Source organism: Tamandua tetradactyla, chromosome 2, assembly GCF_023851605.1.
Source record: "Tamandua tetradactyla isolate mTamTet1 chromosome 2, mTamTet1.pri, whole genome shotgun sequence".
Lineage (NCBI taxonomy): Eukaryota > Metazoa > Chordata > Mammalia > Pilosa > Myrmecophagidae > Tamandua > Tamandua tetradactyla.
The window spans coordinates 141953051-141978367 of record NC_135328.1 but is presented as its reverse complement, the minus strand read 5'-3'; the positions used below and the strand labels follow the sequence as shown (position 1 = coordinate 141978367).

General features: G+C 44.4%; 1 long non-coding RNA gene across 1 annotated transcript; it reads right to left on the bottom strand.

Moving 5' to 3' along the window:
* Positions 1 to 2635: 2635 nt before the first annotated feature.
* Positions 2636 to 24794, bottom strand: LOC143662360 (uncharacterized). Its single transcript, XR_013165308.1, has 2 exons — positions 24468 to 24794; positions 2636 to 2764 (listed from the first exon to the last, which is right to left on the bottom strand). It is a non-coding gene; the product is annotated as an uncharacterized LOC143662360 (long non-coding RNA).
* Between the last annotated feature and the right edge of the window lie 523 nt (positions 24795 to 25317).

Here is a 25317-nt window from a genome sequence, read left to right as displayed (position 1 = left end):
TTTCGTATCTGACTCTAGTGCTCCCTTTAGTATTTCTTGCAGAGCTGGTCTCTTGGTCACAAATTCTCTCAGTGACTTTTTGTCTATAAATGTTTTAATTTCTCCTTCATTTTTGAAGGACAATTTTGCTGGATATAGGAGTCTTGGTTGGCAGTTTTTCTCTTTTAGTAATTTAAATATATCATCCCACTGTCTTCTAGCTTCCATGGTTTCTGCTGAGAAATCTACACATAGTCTTATTGGGTTTCCCTTGTATGTGACAGATTGTTTTTCTCTTGCTGCTTTCAAGATCCTCTCTTTCTCTTTGACCTCTGACATTCTAACTAGTAAGTGTCTTGGAGAACGCCTATTTGGGTCTATTCTCTTTGGGGTGCGCTGCACTTCTTGGATCTGCAAATTTAGGTCTTTCATAAGAGTTGGGAAATTTTCAGTGATAATTTCTTCCATTAGTTTTTCTCCTCCTTTTCCCTTCTCTTCTCCTTCTGGGACACCCACAACACATATATTTGTGCGCTTCATATTGCCATTCAGTTCCCTGATCCCCTGCTCAAGTTTTTCCATTCTTTTCCCTATAGTTTCTGTTTCTTTTTGGAATTCAGATGTTCCATCCTCCAGTTCACTAATTGCAGCTTCTGTCTCTTTAGATCTGCCATTGTAGGTATCCATTGTTTTTTCCATTTTTTCTTCTTTGTCCTTCACTCCCATAAGTTCTGTGATTTGTTTTTTCAGATTTTCTATTTCTTCTTTTTGTTCAGCCCATGTCTTCTTCATGTCCTCCCTCAATTTATTGATTTGGTTTTTGAAGAGTTTTTCCATTTCTGTTCGTATATTCAGCATTAGTTGTCTCAGCTCCTGTATCTCATTTGAACTATTGGTTTGTTCCTTTGACTGGGCCATATCTTCAATTTTCCTAGCGTGATCCATTATTTTCTGCTGGTGTCTGGGCATTTGATCAGATTTCCCTGGGTGTGGGACCCAGCTGGTTGAAAGCTTTTTCTGTGAAATCTCTGGGCTCTGTTTTTCTTTTCCTGTCCAGTAGGTGGCGCTCGTGGCGCTCGTCTGTCTGCACGGCAGTCGGCCCGGGAAACCGCGCGTGGAGGCGGGGGTCGCTGGCCACTGCGGCTTGGGAGAGTGCCGGTCCTAATTGCCCAGCTGGCCCGAAACGCCAAGCGTGACGGGAGGGCCCCGCTATCCAACGTTCCCAGTCAGACCGGGAAGCCACGTGGTGGAGGGGACCCCAGTCGCCAGCCACCCCGGCTGGGAAAACGCGCACCCCTCGGGTATCTCACCACAGCAGATTCTCCCTGCCCGTTCAGCTGTTCCAGAATGGGGTACGCTGTCTTTTTGGTCTCTGTCGTGACTCCGGGAGCTGTTTCGTATTGTTTCTGTTTCTTTAGTTGCTTTTCTGGAGGAGGAACTAAGACCCGTGCGTCTTACTAAGCCGCCATCTTCCTAGATTTGTTTTAACTGGGACATTTTCTCAGCCTTAGAACAGTAAACTAGCAACTTATTAAACTCTTCTTTTAAAAGCCATTCCGTTTCTGGCATATTGCATGCTGGTAGCTAGCAAACTAGAACAGAGGGGGAAGGAGGGAGAGGGGAGAGAAGGATAAGGGGGGGAGGGGAGAAAGAGGAAGAGACAGTAGGGACTGGAAGGTTTAAGAGCATGGAGTCCCTAGAGGTCAATAAGAGGGAAAACAAAGGACTGTGTCTGTGACTCTAAGGTAAGAAACCAGTTTGTAATGTAGCTGGAAACAGGTTCTAAAGGCCATTCCTAGAAAAAAAGTTTAATAAACTAAAAAATTGGATTTTGAAGTGAGTTATAATATTTTGATAGGGGAGGACCCTCGTGGCCTTAGAAGAATGCCTCAAATTCTTTTCTTACATATATTTGGTAAGTAGAAAATTGAGGGCCCTGATAAAGGTTGCTAACAGGAAAATTCCTAGAGACAGATTAGAGGTTACCAGGGGAGGGGGAGGAAGGGTGGGGAGTTATAACTTAGTGGGTACATAGTTTGGGTTAATGAAAAAATTTGAGTAATGGATGGTAGTGATGGTGGCACAATATTGTGAATGTAATTAATGCCATGAAGTTGTACACCTAACAATGTTGAAAAGGGGAAATTTTATGTTATATATGTTGTCACAATTTTTAAAAGTTTTAAAAAACAGATTGTTAGCATAGTAACAAAGAGATTCTTGACTTTGTGGCTTCCAGCTCAACCTCCACAAGGCATGCCTTTGATTTTAGCTCCAACTAAGTCACAATTTGAAGCTCCTTGACAATGGGAAGTCACAGTGAGGTTACAAATTGAAGTTTGGGTTATTTTGTGTCTGACATAAGGAATAACCTGTAATGGTCAGTGCCCCTGAGAGTGAGGCCCCACAGGCATCTGCACTCTGTCTCTGTTGCCCAAGGGGTACTTACAGCTAGAGATCCCATAGAGTTCTTCAAAGACCTGCCAAATTCAATTCATACCAGCCTCTTGAATTCCACTATTCTGTTCTTACAGTCATCACATGCAGACACCATGTCACATAGGATATGTGTGACTGACCAAGTAGCATTTAAAAATTATATTCTCCTTAGAAAGCTTTCTGCTATACGGGATTATTAATTAGAGTTGATTGCACATGGTATTTGAAATCAATTTCATTTTGCAAAGTTTTCCCATGAAGTCTTTTGGCAGGAATGGAATCCTCTATGTCCAAGGGAAAAAAAAGCTGGGCTTCAAGTGCCTTTTCCAGGAATAAAAGATGGCAACTACAAAGGAACAACAGGTACCATGTCAGAACACATTTAACAAGCAATTAGTTGAAGAATAGGAAAACTCAGTTTGATTGCACTGATGTCATGAATTTTTAAATTCTATCCATAATATTTATACAAGCACCACCATGAGTAGCCAGTACTGTGTCAACATGGTAAAGTGCCTGGAAAGAAACAACTGTCAAGCAAGAGAGATTTCCTCCCATGTCCCAGGTCAACAGAAGTGAAGGATGCACAATATGAAGACTCCAGCCTCAAGTGGTTACTCAGCAGTGCTCATCCTTGACCCTTAGCCTTTGACACAGGTCATTAGAATTGGATCAGGTGAAGCCAGGTAAAACTGCAAAAAGTCTCATCCAAGGATGTCACAGGATCTGTCCCCCACTTCTCCCTTGCCCCTTTCCCTCTCATTTTTCCCATCTCTGTTATTCAGGAACCAATCAGAAATAGAGAACATACTTCACACAAATATTGAAGAGGCCTTTAACAAAGGCATGCGAGGATTATAGGACACGAGCGAGGACACTGAGGTGACCCCCGAACTAAAGAAAGCAGGGGTCCTCCCCACCCGAGGTCTGAACCTAGAACCCACCCTGAGAAACAACTGCAGACAGGAGCTGAGGCCTTGGATGGAGGAACAGAGCCTGGGAGCAAGCTGAGACAGAGTCAAGGAAATTGATAACAATAGACTACCCTGTGCCAGTCAGGACCCAACAGAAAACAGAGGTCAGGGTCAGTTAAGATGATCTGGGAGGGGTTACTATCAGTGGTGGCTGGGATTTGGGGAACCACAGGAATGGTGCTGGGCCCCAAAGCTAGGAACAGTGAAGCTGTCACCACCCTGTATTCATTTTCTATTACTACATAACAAATTAACACAAGCCTAGTACCATGACAGCATGATTTTATCATCACACACTTTCTGTGGGTCAGAAATCTGGGTATAACGAGCTGGGCTCTCTGCTTCAGTGTCCCGTGAAGCTGCAGTCTCATCAGAGACTCGACTGGGGAAGGGTCTGATTCCAAGCTTCCTCAAGCTGTTGGCAGGATTCATCTCCTGTGGTTGTAGGCCTGGGGTCCCCGCTTTCTTGCTGGATGTTGTCCAAGAGCTTTTTCTAGCTCCTGGAGGCCATCTGCCCAACCCTGCCGCCTGTTTCCCAATGTAGATCCCCTCACAACATGTCTATGTGCCTCTTCAAAGCCAGCAGTGGAGAGAGAGCCTTTCCTCTTCTGGCCTTCTAAAATGAAGTCTCATGTAATGTAACATAATTGCAGGAGTGACATCCCACCAACTTTGCCATACTCTGCTGGTTAGAAGCAAGTTATAGGTTGCGCCCCATTGTGCATTGAATTATATCCTCCAATTTAGACACGTTCCTGGTCTTGACCTACATTCCTATATGTGTGAACCCACTGTAAATAGGACCTCTTGAAGATGTCATTTTAGTTAAGATTGGCTCAACCAAATGAAGGTGGGTCTTAATCTGGATTACCAGAGGCCTTTAAAAACAGAAGAAATTCTGGCATAGAGAAAGCCACAAGGAGGAGTCAGAAACTAGAAGTCAAAGGAACCCAGAAGAGAAAGGAGACATCATTGCCATGGGACAGGAGGCAAAGATTCGAGCCAAAGAACCTCAAGTTCACCAAGTCCACACCAGAAAGTTACAGACTTTGGGGAGAAAACATCATCTTGCCGAGGACTTGATTTTGAACTTCTCCAGGTCTCAAAACCATAGGTCAATAAATTCCCATTATTTAAGCTAAACCATTGCATGGTATTTGTCAGAGCATCTTGACAAACTAAGACACATCAGTCCTCAAGGTTGGGGATTCCACAAAGGTGTAGATGCCAGGGAGCAGGAAATCACAGGAGGTCACCTTAGGGTCTCCTGGCCACAGCCTCTAAACCCTAAAGGGGAAGGAAAGGCTCCATGAACCTGGAAGGAGAGAGCTGTGCAGAGAAGTTGTCCCAAAGAGAAATAGGAACATTTAGTTGAGGTGACAGAGGTATACCCTCAGGAGAATAAACTTCCTTCCTTCTGCCCCCAATATTCTGCTGAAGACCCCTGCTGACCAAACCCAAACAGAAGGGCCCCCCGAGAGTGGTGTGTTCAGCTGAGCCTCCCAGGACAGAGGGCAGAGTGGGAGTGGAAGGAGAGTGGATCTGGGGGAGCAGGTGGAGGACACCTGGCCCACATCCAGCTCTGACTCCCTTTCTGCTCGAACTCCTGCCAATGTGTGTCATCATCGAAACTCAGTGGGTGTCAGAGCAGATGTGTATAGCCCTGAGGCCCTGGGGCCCAGTGCAGGTGGCCTGAGTGGACAGAAGGAACACAGGGAGAGGGGCACCTGGAAGAACAAAGTGAGGGTCTCCCCAGATTGCCTGACTCTCAGCCCTGGAGGTCTCCCGAGCAGTCCTGGAGGCTGAGGGCACTGTGTTCCTGAGCCACAGAGGGGAGAAGATGGCATCCAGCTCATCTCATGGCCCACTCAGCCTCACTGTGTCCCTCCAGCCTACCCAGCAAGTGCCCTGTATCATCAGCAGGGGGTTGAGGGGCCCTCCTTTGGGTCTCAGATGATGGGCCATGATTCTCCTAGGCCCCTATCCCCACCACAGCCGAGGCTGGAGCCCTGGGGAGAACTGGCTCAGCCATATGCAGGATGTATCCATCCATCCTCCTGGTGTTTCTGAAATTCCAACATTCAGAAACACCACCGAAAGGGCAGCCAGGGCCACAGGCTCCCAAACCATCCTACCATGTCTCAGTCACACATTGCACTCCAGCAATCCCTCTAGCATTCTTTTGGGCCTCAGAGGTCCTTCTGCCATGATGGGCACATAACACACAGGACATGTTTTTCGGTCAAGTCTTGGTTGGACAGGACTCCTGCCTCCATTCTCTGGACCCCTGCTCAAGCTGACAGCCTAAGCCTTGGAGGAACCCATCCTCTGGGCCCTTTCTCCCAGTGCTCTTCCCTCCATCTATATTGGAGTCACCACCCAGTGCTCTCTGCCCACCTCCTCTTCCAGGAGGAAATAAGCTCCCCAGATTTGCACAGTGCCAAAACCACAAGCAAACCCAAGCAGGGCCAAACTCCCTTCTTCCCTGCCCTACTAGGCTGTATTTTCTACCCTTTCTAAGGAAAATTCCCCCCGAGAAAAGGTGTAGCCATGGCCTCTTTCTCAGGCTTTGCTGGTTTGAAGGCTGGGTCACAGGATACCAGCATTGTGGTCCCCACCTCTTACCCTCCCCTCTTCCATCCATCTTGGCACCTCTCACCCACCCCATCCCCTCACCTTCTCTCTTTCCAATTGCCTGCAAGATTGAAAGGGTGGGGAGGGAGGAAAAGGCAAAGAAATGCCAAGATTAGTAAGCAGGGAGAGGGAGGAAGTCCTGGAGTCCCAGCCAAGCTGCTTTTTATGGTTACACTTTGAAGAGATGACTCATTTCCCAGGGGATCCTTTTCTGAACATTTTTCTTTCATGGCACTCTAGACAAGTTCACTTTCTAATGACCAGCTGGCCCCATCTGGGTGTGCTCTATTTAATTAAGTGCACCATCTTTATCCATTTACTGGCTTGCAAAATTCTTCTCAAGTGACTCTCTCCTTTGTTGCATGGTCTGGTAGAATTGGGTGAGGAGTTCTGGGAGGGACAGAAAAGGCAACCCGGGCCCCAGGAACCCAACCTATCTAGGCTTCCCTGTGAAGCTGCAGCACCAGGCACATCTCCTAAATCAGGGCCTGGGGCTGTACTTTTTTCTCCCAGGCCCTTCTCTCCACTGAGCTGGGCATATGTCCTAAAAGAAGGGCTTCTGAGCTCATTTGTCCTGAGATTGGAGAAGTAGACAGCAGATGAGCCATCAGACAGGGTTGTGTTCCATTCATTATTTAATTGGAAACCACTGGATAGTTCCAAGCAGGAGAACAACAGAGTTTTCTTTATGGCTTCCAGAGAAAACTGCTTCTAGGTAGAAAAGAGTAGAAGGGGCAAGAGTGAGTGTATGGCGGAGAGCAGGGAAAGGTGCTTGCTGGGGCTGGGCTGGAGATGGTCTGTGTAATGGGGGTCATAACAGTGAGACTGAGAGAAATAAATGGAGAGGAAGCTCTTCTGCTCCTGAAGGACAAGCTAGGACTGGAACACTGTGCGAGGCCCTGGATGTGGGGGAGAAAGGGATTAAGAATGAGAGGTGGCTTTCTGGTATTGCCTGAGAAGAGAGAGGCCTGAAGGGCAGCTGTTTGGGGAGAGTATGGGGGGAGTTGGATTCTGTTTCAAGGTGTACGCATCCTGTCCAGTCCTGGCTTGGCCTGTGTCTCTGAGCACAGCTGAGCTCCACTTCAGCAGTCCCACTTGCCCCATCTGGTCCATTGTCTTCCACAGGATGTTAAGTCTCTTTGGTGGGTTGCCCTCGGCCCAGAATCCACCTCTGTGGATGAGCGTGAAGAGATAACTAACAGGACTAGTTAACGGGACCAGCCTAGGAAGGTCAACAGCAGGCAGATCTTGGCCAGGCCCTCCGTGGGGCTGGGGCAGTTAAGGGGAACCCCATGCTCAGCAATGCCTGGAGGTGACCAGAGGAAGTCAGGAGCTGACTCTCAGCTCAAGGAGACAGGCTGAGAGTGCAGTTGAAGCGGGCTGACCCGGCCAGAGTCCTTAGAGCCACACTGGGGCCACGGGGCTGTCAGAGGGGCCACGGTAGCAGTGCAGTTACTTCCTGCACTCTGCTTCCCTTCCATTAGCTTCAAGTCTGCCATTAAGTCTTGTGAACCATGCAGCCCCATATCAGAGGTGCAGTGGAGACTCGGGGAAGGGCCAGCTTTGGAGCAAATGGCCAGGACAGGATGTGTGACCTCTTTGAAGCCAAGGGGAAGGGTCCTGGCTCACCCACAGAGGAAAGCCAGCCCAGGGGTCACAGGGGCCTCATCCAGGAGGCAGCCTGGCATACTGACAAGGCCAGGAAGGAAGACAGGAAGTGAAGTAGAGTTCAGAACCCCCGGGAGATCCAGGGGGACTACACGGGGGTCATATACAAGGATTGGACCCCTGAGCACAAGGTCACAGGCTGTGTGTATCAAACCCATAGCTCTGTCACAAGCCACAGGCCCAGGTCATTCCTGTACTTTATTGTCTTACTGGCTTCAGCCCCCTCTTCCCCACTTCACCTCCTCTCACGTATCCTCAGGATCAAAAGTCTTCTGATATTGGATCCATTTCCACCTTTTTCAAGGAGATGAGACAAATTAAGTTTTGTAAGAATTTGGGAATGACAAGGTTTGGGGGCATTAAATCTTATTTTGAGAATTCCATTAGCGAACACTCGTGTTCACTTATGGAGGAATAAAAGGGGGGTTTTCTTCTTCAATTCAATTGATTTCTCCTTCAATTCAAGGCTTGAGGTGGTCAGTAATTATGACTCCCTTAACCAGGGTAGTAGGTGGTAAAAACTAAAAAAAAAATTAAATCTTTTGATATAATAAATCTCCAGGCAACTGTCTGCACTCATTCCACTTAGATTTCATTTTAGAATAACTATGTTCATTTCCATTTAACACTTTAATCCATCCCTTCTAAAATCTAATTATTCTGGGTGCATCAAAAGTCTCTTTTAAAAGTAGGGTTAGCTATGGGTTTTGGGAAAAGTCCAGATATTGGGTAAGGAAGTACTGTTAACTTAAACATTCCACTTGCCCCTTGAACCAGAGGATAATTCTCAACTCAACTCTTGACACAGTTACAAGGCATTGGAACCCTGCAAATGGTTCAGGGATAGGTCTTGTTCTTATACCAGTCTCATGCACATATAAATATCTATGTATAGATAGTTTATTTGAAATTAACTCAAGTATTTCAATACATTTTAAAAATAGGACCTATCCTAAATGAATCCTTTATATATAGCTAGTAAATTTTCACCACAACTCAGTTTGGGGAAGGACTATTTGAATAGTAAAAAGCTGAAAATATAGGGGCTTAAATAAAAGCTTTAACCCATTTTGCAATCTGTAGCTCTAAGCAAATATTTCTTTGTGCTAGGTAGAATTCTAAGCAAATATTTCACATAAAAGACCTTAATGAATAGACATTACATAAAAGGGAACAACAATAAAGTCCTACTTGACTTCTCATTTGTAACAACGCAAACCAGAAAACAGTAGTACATCTTTACAAGACCAGAAGGAAAAAAGAAATTATCTTAGAGTGATGTATCCAAAGAAAATAGCCATCAAAACTAAGCAATAAGATATTTTCATGAAAAACTAAAAGTAAGATTTGTTTCTATCATAGTTCCATTGCAAGAATGCTAAATGAAGGTCTTCTGGTGAAAGGGAAATACTTTCAGATGATGGGATAGTTAAGTCCATGTGTCAGCTTGGCCAGCAAGCACTGGTCTGATTGTTTCTGTGAGCATATTTCCTAGATAGATTTAAATTATTGCTCAGTTGATTGCATCTGTCACTAATTTTGCATCTACAATCAACAAAGGAGATTATCTTCAGCAATGAGAAGAGTCTCCTCATCCAATCAGTTGGAGGCCTTAACAGAAAAAATGAGGATTTCAGCAATCAGAAAGAAGAATTTATATCTCTACTTCAGTGAGCAAGCTTCTCCTGGAGAATTCAACATCACCTTCACTGAGTTCCCAACCTGAAGTCTGCACGATGGAATTCAGGCTTGACAGTCCCCATGGTCATGTGAGCCAATTCCTATAATAAATCTCTTAATATTTTGCACACATGGATTTATATCCTGTCAGTTCTATTTCTCTGGAGAACCCTTACAAATACAAACTAATACAACTTGAATCAACATGAAGAATGGAAAAGCACTAGAATTGAAAATTTTGTTTTAAGTTTTTTCCTTCATTTCTTCAAAAGATAGCTAACTGTTTAAAGCGAAAATTGTAACAATATATTTTGCACTTTATGGAGAATAAAATATGAGACAACAATAGAACAAAAGATGGGAGTGATTGGCAGTATACTGTGAAAGCAGGTTTTTGTACATAAAGTAATATAATATTAATTCAGGATAGACTGTGATAAGTTAGGGATGCATATTGAAACCATCAAAGGAACCATTAAAACAGAGGTATAGATAATGTGTCTATTGAAAGATGAGAAAGTACAGAATACTACAAAATCTACAATTAATTCAAAAGAAGGGAGGAAAAGAGATAACAAAGGAATCAAGAAGGTGATGGACAAATAGAAAACAAATAATAACATGCTAGTATTAAATCTGGGATATTTCTTAAGGGTAAAAGAATCAATTCACTAAGAAAGAAAAAATCTTTAGTGTATACAGACATCATAACAGAGTTACAAATTACATGAAGCAAAATCTGACAAAAGTGAAAAGAGAAATAGACAAATCCCTAACTATAGTCTGAAAATTTAACACATCCTTCAATAGTTGATTGAACAAATAGGCAAGACCATAAACCTACTTGGCCTAATTGGCATTTACAGAATGCTTCACACAAACAGAACTCCTAGTCTTGCAAGTGCATGTGGCGCATTCCCCAAGGTCGACCATATACTGAGCTATTTTTAAAAGTCTATCAATTTATAACAATAAATGATTCAATGTATGTACTCTAACCACACTGAAACTAAATTAGAAATCAAGAAAAAGATATCTGGAGAAACATTAAATATTTGGATATTAAATTGTCAGATGTAGCTAAAGTAAACAAAAAGAAGGGTATAGGGAAAGAATAGAAAAAAATCAATGAAACTAAAAGTTAGCTCTTTGAAAAGACCAATAAAATTGATACACTGTATTCATATTGATCAATGAGAGAAGACACAAATTGCCAACATGAAGCTTAAATAAGAGACATGCTCATGTATCCTAGACACATTAAAAGGAAATAGGAAATATTACAAACTCAGTCCAATAAATTCCACAGCTTAGATAAAATGGATAAGTTCCTTAAAAAGATACAAATGACTAATACTGACTCAAGAAGAAATAGAGACCCTGAATAACCATAAAAGAAATTGGTTTTATACTTAAACTTCCCACAAAGAAAATTCCAGAACCCGATTCTACCAAACGTTGAAGGAAGAAAGTATTTCTCTCTTAAAAAATCTGTTTCAGAAAATTAGAGTATCGAAACAAGCAATGTATTTTATGTGACCAGCATCATCCTGACACTGAAATCAGACACTGATTCTAAACATAAGGTGCGTTCGCAAAGGCTGGGTTACGTTACTGAGGATAACAGCCACGTTAAAATGCTGTACACTTTTGTTCCTGAACAAACAAATTAAAGCAGTGAATTGGGGCAATTATCCTGGTAATTCAAGCACTCCTTCTTCTACGCAGATACATATTTTGTCTTTAATTTTCCAGGATATTCAAATGAAATGGCTCTTTTTCCCTTTGGATGACTGCTCCTTCATTTCTTGACTTTATTTTGTACATGTAGATTCAAAGTATTCCCTGGTCCATATGTAAAGATGACAGAAACTACAAATACATCATTGGGACCCAACCATATTGCACCTGTAAAGGTTAATTCCATGTGTCAGCTTGGCCAGATTGTGGTGTTCAGTGGCTAGTCAGGCAAGCACCAGCTTGACTCTTACTGCCGAGGATATTTCCTAGATGAATGTAAATCCTTTGCCAGTTGATTGCATTTATAGCTGATGGCATCTACCATCAATAAAGGAGATTGCCTTCAGCAGTGAGAGAAATGTCTTCATCCAATCAGAGTGAGGCCTGATTCTCGGTGAGAACTGAAGATTTCAGCAGTCAGAGAGAAGAATTTCTATCTCTCCTTCAGCCAGCAAGCTTCTCCTGGGGAATTCATCATCATCTCCATTGACTTTCCAACTTGTGGCCTGTACTATGGATTTCAGGCTTCCAGTTCCCATGACTGTGTGAGCCAATTCCTGTAAGAAATCTCTCAATATGTACGTGTAATTGTATACATATAGGTATTCATATGTATATATGTGTGTCTATATACCTCATTGGTCCTGTTTTTCTAGAGAACCCTGACAGCATCTAAGATGAGGTCAGTGTCCCACCAGGCAGGGGCACCCCCTCACCCCAAACCCAGACCCATGAGCAGAGGGGCAGCAGAGGTCCTGCCACCCAGACGGCTGACAGCAGCCACCAACCACCAACCGGGAGACAGGGTATGGCTCACCCTCTGCCATGACATCAGACATGTGGATGGGCCTGGGACCCAGGAAGGGGCACGAGGCTCCCTCTTCTGTCTTAGGAGTGACCTGGGCCCATCAGCATCACCACTGGACAGGAGCCTCTAAGTCTTGCCCAGAAAGCTCCTGGACATGCTGTGGCATCCGTCACAGGAGGTGGCATGAGGGCAGGAATTCTTGGGACAGAATCCTTTAGCGTGGACTGTTCCTCGACACTGGAAGATGCATATTATGGGATTGGCTGGTGACCTGGTGTCCGAATGAACCTCTCACCTTAATGTGGTCACATAGGTTTCAGGAAAGAATTACAATGATTTGGCAGGGTGAGCCAAGCAGTCCATTTTTTGTTGGTTGTCCATATTGCGAAGCTATGGAAGGAATGGGGCGCTTTTTAAAAAGTGTGCAGACGTCCACATGGACTTCCTCTCCAGAACCCTCAATTGATTACAACTCAGTAAAAGAAGCATATATTTTTAATACTTGTTAAGTTCATCCTCAGCTTGCTTATTGAGATGCAAGAAAATATGAAAGGGACTGATTTACCAGGAAGCAAAGATGAAGAAGGGTGACCCCGAAAGACCCACATAGCTTTAAAGTGAAAACTGTGAGGTCTTTATTGCCTCACAGCTATGGTTCCAAGGTCTCAGACCACAAGAGACCCCACACCAGTCTCGCTTCTCGCTTCCTTGGTGTGGAGCAGGAGCGCGCACCGATTCCAGTGAATCAGAGTGCCTGTGCGTGGCTGAGCTCGGCTTGGGAGCCAACCCCCTTCCCCCACTGATAATGGAGACGAGCTGCCTCCTCTCTGGGAGGGGGCCTGTGGAGCCCTGTAACAGGGGGTCTGTCAGAGCTGTGAGGAATGAGGAGTGGTGGGCGCAGCCGAGGAGGATTCATGGCTGGCATAAGTTCTGGCAATTGTCAGCAACTCATGCTGCCATAAGGATGAAGGAAAGATTAGGCATGATGCTCAGGGTGTAGTTTTCTGCTCCTAAATCACTGTTTGTGTCAGTTTACCTCAGAACGACATTCAGTCACACAAGATGTTTTAACATAGTTTATTTTGGTTCAAGGCAAAAACACCAGGAGGAGACAGATATATAACCCTGAGAGAGCCACCCTTTGCTTAGAACTCAAACAGCTCAGTGTCAGGAGCACGAGCAGAGCACACGCTGAACTCCTTCACCGTTCCTGCCCTGCCTCCATCGAAATGCTCAGGCGTCTCAGGAAATGACCCCTCACTCAGACCTACATTCCCATCTACCTGTCTGCTCTCCAAACTCTGCCATTTTGCTGCTAAAATCTTTAAGCTGGGTCTGCAGCCACTGCTCTTTGACTCATTTAGTCCCTCTTTAACTCCTGAAATGTCTACTTCCACCTCCAAATGGGAGCTGAATTTTCAGTCTCCCATGAACTTTTTCTCTCTCCTCCTCCTCCTCCTCCTTCTTCTTCTCCCTCTGTCCTTTCTTCTCTCTTCCTCACGCTCCTTCTCCCTCTCCCTTCATTATGATTAATTTCCTGCATCAACTCGGCCAGGTTGTAGTTTCCAGGTGTTCAGTCAAACAAGTACTGGTCTGATTTTTACTGTGAGGCTATTTCATAGATGGATTCGCATCATTATAGTCAGGTGATTGCATTTACTACTGATTGTATCTACAAACAACAAAGGAGATTGCTTTTCACAAATCCAATTAGCTAGTGGTCTTAAAGCCAGAGCTGAGGATTTCAGAAGTCAGGAAAAAAAATTGTATCTCTACTTCAGCCAGCCACCTTCTCCTGGAAATTCAATTTCACCTTCATAAGGATTTCCAATTTGCAGCCTTTCTTATGGAGTTCAGACATGCCGGATTTTAGATTACCTTTATGGGAGTTTGGTCTTGCCATCTCCACAGTTGCATAAGCCAATTCATATAATGAAGCTCTTAAGATATTATCCCATCCAGTCAGTTCTGTTTCTCTGGAGAACCCAGACTAATACATACCTCTCTTTTCTCTCCCTTTGTATTTTCACCTCACTATCCCTCACTCTTTCCATCTCTTTCCTTCCCTTCTTCCTTCCCCCTCTCTCCTTGCCTCTTCCTCCTTCCCTGCTTCCTCTCTCACTCTCCCTCCTGCTCTCCTTCTGCCTCCCTCCCTCTCCTCCCCTCTCTCTCCATCTCTCCTTCCATCTCTTTCCTTACCCCTTCTCCCTCTTTCTTCTTCTTTCTCTTCCTCTCTCTCTCCTTCCCTCTCTACCTCCTCCCTACATCACTTTCCTCCCTCTGTCTCCATCTCTTTCTCTCCAAACTCAGTAGATCAGCTGACATCTCATTTGTCTCAGCCTGTCTTTGATCTTGGATGCTTTTGAGCACTGTACACTTTTAAGAATAATCCCTTTGTCTTCTGTAGAGCTGCACTGCCTGGTTCTCAGGCTATTTTTGTCTGATCCTCTGTCACCTTGCATTTCCCTTCTTCCATCCCTTCTAGTGGTTGCCTTCACATCTATCTTTGACCCTCTTCCCTCTGCCCGTCTTCTTCATAAAGCCCCTCACTTACCTTATAGTTCCTTCTAAACCCGCACCATCTGCATTCACCCCTTCCTGCCCACAGCCAACTCAACTAAACTCAGTATGGACTGCTGCCATCCCCTGGCTCCACTGACTACGAGACAGCTTTCATTGGTTGTCCCGATGGCAATGTAAGCTGAAAATGTGCAAACTTAGCATCTTCCTTCCTAAAACCCCTGCCTTCCCAGGGGCCCCATTTCTTATACCATTCACCCTACTTCCTATCTATGAAGCTAAAATCCCTAGCATCTGATTTTTCCTCTTTGTCAATTCCCATATCCAAGCTGTCAGTTTCCCACTTGGACAAACCTCTTCAGTGCAGCCTCTTCTCATCCCTACCCCTGGACATAGGTTTCAATTGGCTGCTTTCCTCTTGGACAGCCATTTCTACATCCCTTGTACCAGCATTTCCTCTACTGCTCTTTCCTACCCCAGGCCCACCTCTGTTATTCTGTGCATGTCCCTCTTGCTGTCACTCTGTGTGAATGCACATGTCTCTGTGTCCAGCTGCAGACACAGTGGAGTTGGATTGACCAGAGTCTGGCCACTAACTCTAGCCTGGACAGACTCTTTCACTACCCAGCTAAGAGCTGATGGCTTTTCCTTTGCAATGTCTTTTGACACCTCCTCTTCCTTCTCATTCCATTTGGCTCTGTTCAGGTTTACTCCACATCTGGGTAGGGGTGGCAGTAACCCAGTGGGCTCCACCCAGGCTCCCTTTGCAATTCACCATCACCACCATTTTTACTATTTTCCTCTGCCTGCATCACAGCTTACCAAAGACTGCACAACTTACCATCATCCTCATGCTGACCATGTGTGGTACAGGTTGTGGAGGGGCAGATGAACCAACAACAGATGATGAAACTGAAGCTTCACATGGTTCAGGGTTGCCCAAGTTCACGCAGTGGGTAACTGGTGGAAACAGGACCCCACATCCTTCAAGCTCTAAGGTCAAAGCCCTGCATTTGTTCCCTTATAACTTTGTAAACAAAACAATGATCAGATCATTTATCTGCTTAATCTTCCAACAGCTCACACTGCCTGCTTTCGAAATAGAATCTAATGTCTTAGCCTGGCATTCAATGCTCCCACCATGTGGCTCCAAGCTGCTTCTCCATGTTTCTTTCCAGAGAAATAAACTAAGTCCCTCACACGTAATACCTCTGACCTCATCTCCTACAAACAGCCTAATCAATCACTCACCACCTTGGTGTATCTGTGCTCTCCCACGACGAACCTGGTGTGTCCCCACCTCAGGCCCTTTGCAATTGCTCCTTCTCTTCCTGGGGTACTCCATCCCCAAATCCACATGGTGGCTTCTCTCACTTTTTCTGGGTTTTGCCCATCATAAGGGCTCTCCCAACTGCCCTCCATGAAATACCACTCTTTTGTCATTTCCTGCCCCTGAATGTGGTTTGATTTTCTTTCCAAGGCCTAACACCCCGAGGCACGCTACAGATTTATCCTTTTATGTGTCCAATGCCCCTCTCCCCCAGTGGCGTGTCACCTCCTTGACTGCTGCCCTTTGTGTGTCTTGTTTATTCCAGATCCCAGCCCCTCGAAACAGGCATTGCCCAAGCAGCTGCCCAATCAATATTTGCTGAATGAATCTATCAGTTAAACAAGGTTGCTTGTCATTGGCTTTCCCCACATTTCCACTCGCACAGCTCCTTCTGCCTACTTCGTGTCAGACCCTGCTAAAGAACCCAATGCCTGACCACCTCTTCTCACCGAAGTCCAGTTATGGACCAGCCATGGACCACAGCCTCCTGAATGTGCCCTGGCCACACTGTCTGCAGGCGGTCTCAGTCTCCTCTAACTCTGACAGCAATCTCGTTGCACTCCTTCTGTGACATCTATGGCCCCTTGTCTTGTGGTGTGGCCGTCTGTGTGTGGACCTTCTGTCTGCCCCACACTCCTAAGATCCAAGAGTCCGTCCTAACATGACCTGGCTCAGTCCTGGATGCGGAGTATTTTCAAAACTAGAGCAGTGCTTGTAAGCCTATCATGGGGACATGGTTACATATTCAGTTAAATATATAAATAGAAAAATCAACATAAATGCAAGAGGATAGGACAAGTTTAAGAGTATAAGTAGCATAAGGTAGAGAAAAATGTTGGGAAAAGCATAGAGAGTCCTAGATATGTGGTCCTTCTTTGGTTAAAACCTTTCCTTGATAAAATGACCCTGGAAAATGTGACTGGCTGATGGACGATGACCCCAATTTCCACTGACATGTTCTACAGCAATGGCCTGGGAGTGAGACGCTGGGAGGCTGTGATAAGGACACACAGCCTCTGACTCTCCGAGGGAAGAGTCTGCCTTGTAAATACCCACAGCAATCAGCACTTTTACCTGCTGGCCATGCCCCCATGCCCCCTGTGCACCATCAGAAAGTCCACTGACCCTCAGTGAGCAGAGGTCGCAGGGCTACTTCCCAGCATCATCGAGATTCAGCCCGGGGCCACATAACCTGGATCAGGGCCAGTGGCCAACAAGGTCAGCTGGCAAGAGTGGGCAGGTCCCTCAGGCAGCTAGGGAACTTGCCTCAATCCTGGAGCAGACTGAAGGCTGCACTGCCAAGGCCTCTGAAGCTGGAGGGGATACAGGGTAGGGGTACGGGGTGGGCAGGGGGAAGGAGGCATTTTGAGTGTAGAAGCTGATGGTGCAGACCGATCCTTAGAGCCTCTGGTGGGGAAGGGCCCGTGGAGCCCAGCTCTGTGCATCCAGAGCCAGGCCTACCCAGGGCCTTCCACAGACCAACCCAGGGTGAGGCCTTGGGGTGCTGTGGGTCTCCACAGCTGTCTCTCTGATATGCACACATGTGCATGTGAACACACATAGACGTAAGCATGCACACATACATGTGTGTGCATGCACACATACAGATGCATACATGCACGCAATCACACAGAAACACATGCACCCATTAGTGTACAAACAGGCTTATGCACATGCATGTGTGTGCACGTATGCATACGCAGTCACGAAGAAATGCATATGCACATGTGCAAACATTTGTGCACTCACATGCATGCACACCAAGTGGACATGTGTGTGCACACACTGTACATACACAAGAACACACATGCACACACACACCAGAAGGTACAGCACTTCTGGTGTTCAACCCCTTCCCAGTGATCACACATAAGTAATTTATTTCTGCTTACATGACTGAGCTGCCCCTCTCTGTGCCTGTTATTCTTCCCCCTCCCCTCACACTGGGAAGGTGGGCCCCCTCCAGCTTTTTACCCAGGCCCCCAGCTCCTGCCGAGAATGTCCTCCTCTCATGTCTTAAGAGATGGGGCATGCAAAGAAGAAGTAGGCCTTTTATGTTCCAAGGTGGTTCAAGTGGATGGAAACAGTCATTTTGGGAGCTGGGGGTCCGTTACCTTTACCTGACTTTTATAATTCTCTGCATGTCTCAACTGCAAGCTTTAGATAATTCGTGTTCCATTTTCCTTTCTTGAATGCCTAGAATTACGCCTGGCACATGCGAGGAAGGAGGGATGGAATGTGGGATTCAGACACCCCCAGCTTTCATGGGTTTCAGGCTCTATCAGGGAGAATGAGATGGGTCCATTTCTCATGGGCACAGACAAAGGGTGATTTGAGGTTGGTCGGAGCAGATGGAAATCTGGTCAGGTTGGGAAGATCCCGAAAAACTAGCTGAAGGGTGGAACATTGAGACTGGCCTTGAAGGATGGTGACATTTCCACAGGCAGGAGAAAAAGACTGAGCCAGCTGTGCCCAGGACAGCTTGACAGTCTTCCAGCAACAGGAGGTGGTTTCTCTTGGTGGCGGGAGCTCCAGGAGCAACAGGAGGGCAGCCCCCTGCAGCAGGTCTGGCCCTGGAGGACCCTGGCCACCCCCGACAGAATAGAGCTGGGCTGAGGAGGCAGGAAGGCCAAGGTGAGGGGCTGGCTTCCTTCCTCGTTTTCCCGCCTCTATTTCTCTTCTGACTCCAAAAACCAGTTCCTCTGGGTAAGGGGATGGAGGGACTTTCCTAGACTGCTCTCTGGGCTTGACCTAGACTCGGTGGAGCCTTCAACAAAGGTTTTCTATTTAGAACAAGAAATCTGGCTTTGCATTCTCCACAGAGGAAGGGAAGGCATTGTTATCTATTTGTGGAACAACTACATGGAGATGACAAAAACTAATTGCATCAAACTCCAGTACACTGCTCTTTTTTGGTAATAACATGACACTATGGTTAGGAAAAATACAATCAACCCCCAAATATGAATTATTCAGCTGACAACTAAGGGGAGAGTGCTAAGGTGTAAAAATGCTTGGCAAGCCTGTATAGGCTTCTAGGAATAAGACAAAATGAGTGAAAATTATTCCCCCTGTAAAACTAAAATATCACAAATAAGGCCAATATCCCCTTGGACAACCCATTCCAGCCCTATTCCTTCTGGTTCCATCTCCTCATCCCTGCCACCACCCCTGTCCACTCCACTGAGTTAACCATTGTATATCTTTCCAGAATTCTCTCCTATATGCTTTCCTATTTAGAAACCAATCACCATGTTTTCATTAATAAACCTATATGCAGTGCTTATTCGATTTTAAATTTGTTTTAAAAGCCTAAGGGTGGAAAATGGACAGACCACAGAGCACTTATGGACATGAAAATAGGAAGCTCTTCATACTCTGTAAACAGACCTATTTGTCCACCAGACCTGAGATTTTCCTCCAGTGCTCAGGAAGATGTGAAAGGACAAAGTTGTTCCTCTATTTCCTGCTTAATTCCTCTTCATCTTCTGGAAATTTCTACCACATTCCCACCTTACACACCAATAGCACATCTAACAGGTATGTACAGATGGGACACTGGTGTTGGACAGGCCTATCACCCCTCTGTTCATGACCAGATGTGAACAACTAATGGCTGTAGCTATACCGATACATAGATCCACCATCTCAATAAGGAACAATTGTCTCACTCCCCCAAGGGGGCTTAGACCACTAGTTTGAAGGTGATGTTGTGTAAGTTCTCTTTCTTCTTTTAGCTCAAAAGTTTTTCTCCTGCCATGAGGATCAGGGTTCATGTGGCCTTGCAGATTGAGGCTTTCCACAGAAAGACAAGCAAGATGGTGAGATAATTCATAGATTGGGAACTTCTAGGTGAATGAATAAATCTAAACTTAGATGGTAAGGAACACCTTTTGAGCACTCGTTCTTTTGCACTTTCTGTGACTATTTTGTGTTAGCTCCCATAGCACAAAACCTAGAAGAGTAGATTACTTTTTCATGTCACCTGTTCCCAAGGATCAGCTCTCACGCTGGGTGAACCAAGGATTCTTATTGTGGTTTCCTAAAGTGACACAGCTAATTGCACCCATAATAATTTCTGTAGAGGACAAATAAAGGGCACATCATCCTCACCTAACAATTTGTCTTCCTCTTTATTTCCATGTGGCACTAATAGTCTATTTTGGTTATTGTCAACCATGACAAGGTTATCTTCCAAAATTTTCCTCCGCCCTGTAAAAGCAAATGATAAATTGCTTTGGGGAGAGGTTTCATGAAGATGATGAAATCCTCTAATGGGTTCCAGATGCTTTTTTTTAGAGGAGGTGGTTCATGGTCCGGGAATCGAACCCAGGTCTCCCTCACGAAAGGCAGGCATTCTAACCACTGAACTACCTGTGCACCCACAAATGCTTCTTTGTTGACAGTCATGAGGGAATCTTCAGGTCACTGCACAGATATTATCATAGCTTAGTAATATTGATAGGACAGATGTGTCTGACATTTTTCTTCTCTAATCTCTTTAAAAGGATTTCCATTAAATTTCAGAGGTCTTGGAGGCTGAAATTTGACATATGAAGGAAAAATGATTTTATCTTCCAACCTTCCTCAAAGGTTCTGTTTCTGATGTAGCTTCATAATCATTGAAAACAATTTTTTCTCTGCTACTTCTCTTGTGCTTTCTAGGAAGTGATCCATCTCCACTTAGTGCCAAGCCTGGTCCCTCACTGGGGCTCACATCATGCCTGATGACAGTATCCCTTTGCCTGCCCAAAGCCACATTGGCTTTGGATGTCAGACAGCCTTTCAGATTCTGGAATCTGAGATCTGATCTGATATGGCAGCATTGAGAAAACATATTTTAAAAGAGAAAACATGGTGCTATTCCAAAAGAGCATTTTCAGTTATGCCAGTCTGGTGACTGACATTCAACTTTAACTTTTGTTTAATTGTTAAAGCTTTATATTAACGTGTTAAAATTTTATATAACATAGTTATCTCCAGGTGAGAGTCAGTCCAATAAGTGAAGGGAATGCATTTGGTGTTTCCTTCATCACACCTCAGAGCAAGAAGCTCAGTTCTCTGCACCCTGTGGGTGCCCCATGAACATTCCAGAAACCATGAATCCTGCTGTAATTTTCAGAAAGCTGGGGAGGGGCAGTGCTGCTGTACTTCTACATCAACCCCACCCTTGGATTCTTCAGCTCCTTTCCAGGCAGAACAGCCTTAGCAAGAGCCCTCCACCCTATCCTCCCAGGTATACTGCTGAAGGAAAGAATGAGCTTCCTGGTCCCAGCAGCCTACCCTAAGTGGCCCCTGACAGCCCCTCTCCAGGGTATACACAGCCAGAGGGGGCAGAAACCATGGAGTCTCCATGTACCCTCAGGGCACACCCCACCAGAAGCTGGGTCCCAGCCAAGCCCAACTAAAAGGACTCTGAACAATGTCACCTGTCAGCCTGTGGGGTGGGGTTTTTCTCTTTGGAAGGAAAAATTTTTCAATCAGCTCAGTCTGCCTTTGTAGTAGCTTCCCTTCCTCAGGAGGCTGTTAGGTGCCATTATATTATACAGCACTGCATAGCACCTAAGTCACAGACAGTATAGCATCAGTGTCAAATAGAACTGCACTCAAGTTTTGGCCCCATCACCTTCTAGCTGGGCAGCCTGGGCAAGTTACCCAATCTCTTTAGTCCTCTGCTTCTTTATCAATAAAAGAGAGACGACAATGATGGTGATGGTGATGGTGATGATGGTGATGGTGAAGATCATAAGGTAGTTAAGATGATGATGGTGGGGATGGTGATGATGATATAAGGTAGTTGATGGTGCTGATGGTGGTGGTGGTGCTGGTAATGATGGTGATGGTGGTGACGTTGGTGCTGATGGTGATGATGATATAGTGGTAATGGTGATGATGGTGATGATGTTGATGATATCTTTCTCATAGGTTCATTTTTTTATATTAAGTGAAATAATACAAGCAAAACACTTAGCATAGTATCTAGCAATATAAAAAGTTCTCGTTTTTTCAATATGCATTAACTATTATTAGGTTTTCTTTTTTGGCTCCCAAGCTATTTTACATATTCTATAATACATAGTATGTATTTTTGTATACTGTTCAAATTATAACATATGCTGGACAATACCAACTTAGAGCAAATATCAGTTATGCAGACATTAAATAGAACTCGGTTAAATAGATTAGTTGTATATATCCACACATGGAAAAGCAAAGAACTAAAACAACCAATTGTTGATGGGGTATATTTCTAAAGTCACTTCCATAGTAAGACCCAAGCGTGTGTGCCCTTTGCCTTCAATAAAATCATCCTCAGCATGACACAGTAAGATTTAATGTTAAAAAAAGATGAACCCGAGCCACTCCAAAATCTGTGTTGGTGAGAAAAAGATCCAACCATCTTAAGAAGACATTGCAAGGCATAAATACATCTAAAGAGTTTCTACATAGTATATCACAAAGGAAAAAGAGTTCTGGTGAATCAAAATTCAGTAAGTCATAACATCTCATTTCCAAAGGTTGTATTTTATCCACACTTTCCTGAATTGAGTGTGTGAAGACTGATTGTGGATGTAAAGTTTCCTGCTATATGTGGTTTAACTAACACACATCACGTATTTTTTTTCAATGCTCTCCTCCAATGATCCATAGACCATTATCTATGATCTGGGCCTCAGAACTGAGCACATAAATTATGTAATTACCAGATAATACACTCCACTCAAAGTCCTTTTTCATGCTATTATATTAACCCTGAAAATACTACTCTAAAGCAAATATTAATAGGAGGAAAATACTAACTGGAGAAATGAGGCACCGTAAGTGGTTGAAAGGTTGCTGAAATTCACAACATAGGCTACCCTTCTCTCACTAACACTAGGAGTCAGATCTGTGGATCCCCCTGTTCTCTGTCCCCTACGAAGCTGTCCTTGAAGATCTGTGAGAAGCTGCAGCTCTGACTCCCCCTAACTGCATAGTCCTGATGTAGAGAACAGTCACTACAGGGAGGGCCTGCTATGCCTCAGGGTGGAAACACAGTAGTCCATTCACTGGGCTGAGCCCCAAGTGGCTGTGCAGATTTATGGTCAGTTGGTGGATTTAAGAGTTGTTGGTACTTTTGTTAAAATTCATATTAATAAAGAAGTAGGCTTTATAAAGACTTATTGTTGCATGGAGGGAATGCAAGGATTGTGATGCCCTCACAACTAAAGAAGTGGGGTAGAACCATGCTTTCTCTCATCAGGTTCTGCAGCCTTGAAAGCACATAGGCTTTAAGGGGATATATCCATAAAATTTTCAAGTCAAACTAAACTCCAACAATTATATATAAACCCCTCCATGTCCTCTTATCCACCACCACACCATCACCAGGAAGTTACTTTTACTGCCAAGACATAATGGTTTTCTGTTTCTGCTTTTGTTTTTTAAAGACCAGGTTTAAATACTCTAAGGCTGAATTCTGGCAAGATCTCCTGCCCAAGTTCTTAGTTTATGCCTACATGCAACATATATAAAGCCTCAGCGTCTTTGGAGAAATCAAATCCTGGTGATCTCAAAACCAAAACCTGAAAGAAGAACAGCCCAAACTTAGAAGGGAGAGGATCCATTCCTCTCTTATAAAGACCTTCTGGTGCTCTTAGCTAGAGATCAATGTACAAAATGGAATGTAAGATGTCAGAAGACAGGCATTCACATTTGTTGTAAACCTGCTTTCAGGTATGATGCCTATCTTATTTTACATAGTCAATGCAATGACACTTCAAAGTGCAATTTCACCCCCATCGTTATGGTACAGATGAAGAAACTGGAAACAATAGAGATGAAGTAACAATCACATTGAGCTAACCCTGACAAATTCTGGTTGGCAGAATGTTGAAAATGGCTCCCAAATTCCAATACCCTAGTCCCCAGAACTTGAGAATATGATATCACCTCCATGATTATATATGTCATATGGCTCAGCTGACTGCATGAAAAGGAAATTGTCCAGATAGATCTTAGTTAAAATAAGAATACTTCCTCTGGCTATCATTGGAAGAAATCAGAGAGGTTTAAAACATGAGAGAACTTGAAGCCACACTGCTGGCTTGAAGATGGAGAGGGACCAGGTGGAAGGACTAGGAAGAGGCCTTCAGGGGCTCAGGAAGACCTACAGCCAACACCTAGCAAGGAAACAGAGACTCAGTCCCACAACCACATGGAACTGAATTCTGCTGACAATCCCAAATGCATTTAGAGGCCAAGTCTCACCCAGAGCCTCAGATGAGAATACAGCAGGTCAACACCTGGAATGTGAGATCTGAACACAAAACCCAGCTAAGACTGGCAGGACTTTAGATTAAGGGAAACATGAGATAATAAATGAGGGGTTATCTTAGCCACTAAGTTTGTGGTAATTTTTTTATGCAGCAATAAAAAAAAAAAACACTACAACAATTAAATGGAGGGGCTGAAATTCAAACTCAGTTCCACTTGGCTTCTACCAAGTATGTAAGAAGTCTTCTGACCTTATCTGAAAGCTGACTTAAATAGATTAACACAGAGTAAAGAGCTCATTGCCAAAACAGATTAGAAAAATTAGTTGTTAGTCCAGTATTTGTCTCTGCCCTTACCCTTAACTTCATCCTCAGGGACAACCAATTTCTGCTGAAGAACCACTATTTGTCACTAGAGTTATCCATCTTATCATAATTACCTGCATTATATCATGATTTTTCAAAGCACCTTCACATCCATTTTCTAATTTTCTGTTTACAGCTGCTCTGCAAAGCAGACAGGATAGGAATAATTATCTTCACTTTCTGGATGAAAAGGCTGAGGCACAAAGAAGTTAAATAAATTTTCTAACAAGTCACCCAGTTAGTAAGATTCAGAGTCGGGAACAAACCCTGCCCTTCTTCCAGATGTAATCTTCTTGTAGAGATTCAGAAACCAAAACCCAGAAAAATGGAGTGACACTCCCTGGGTCACAAAGACTCCTGCTCTCATAATTTCTGGTCTCCATAGCACACTGACCTGAAATTCCTTCTATTTTACATATGTGAACTAAATGACTCTGCAGCCCAATGACTTTAGATCAAGCACCCACAGCCTCCCTCCAAACAATATCCTCTGATGCAAGTCTTCTCCTTGCCCAAGGTCCTATAGCCACAAGGACCTTTTTTTCACAGCACCTACTTTCTCCTGCCTCAGGGCCTTTACACTGGCTGAAAATGTTCTCTGAGTCTATGAACACTGCTCCCATCTTTTCCCCTGCTCCTTTGCCATGTTAACTCTTACTGTTTCTTGGGTCTCAGCTCAAAGGAAAATGTTAGGGTCCCTTTGAACCTTCTAGACTAAGTTAATCCCCCTGTATCCATTCTCATAATTTCCTTTCCTTTCCTTTCCTTTCCTTTCCTTTCCTTTCCTTTCCTTTCCTTTCCTTTCCTTTCCTTTCCTTTCCTTTCCACGGTTGTTCCTTCATATTTATTTGGGGCTATTTAATTGAGGCCATTTTCCCCATTAGATGCAATTTTATGAGGATCAGAACAGTGTCTCTTGCTCAC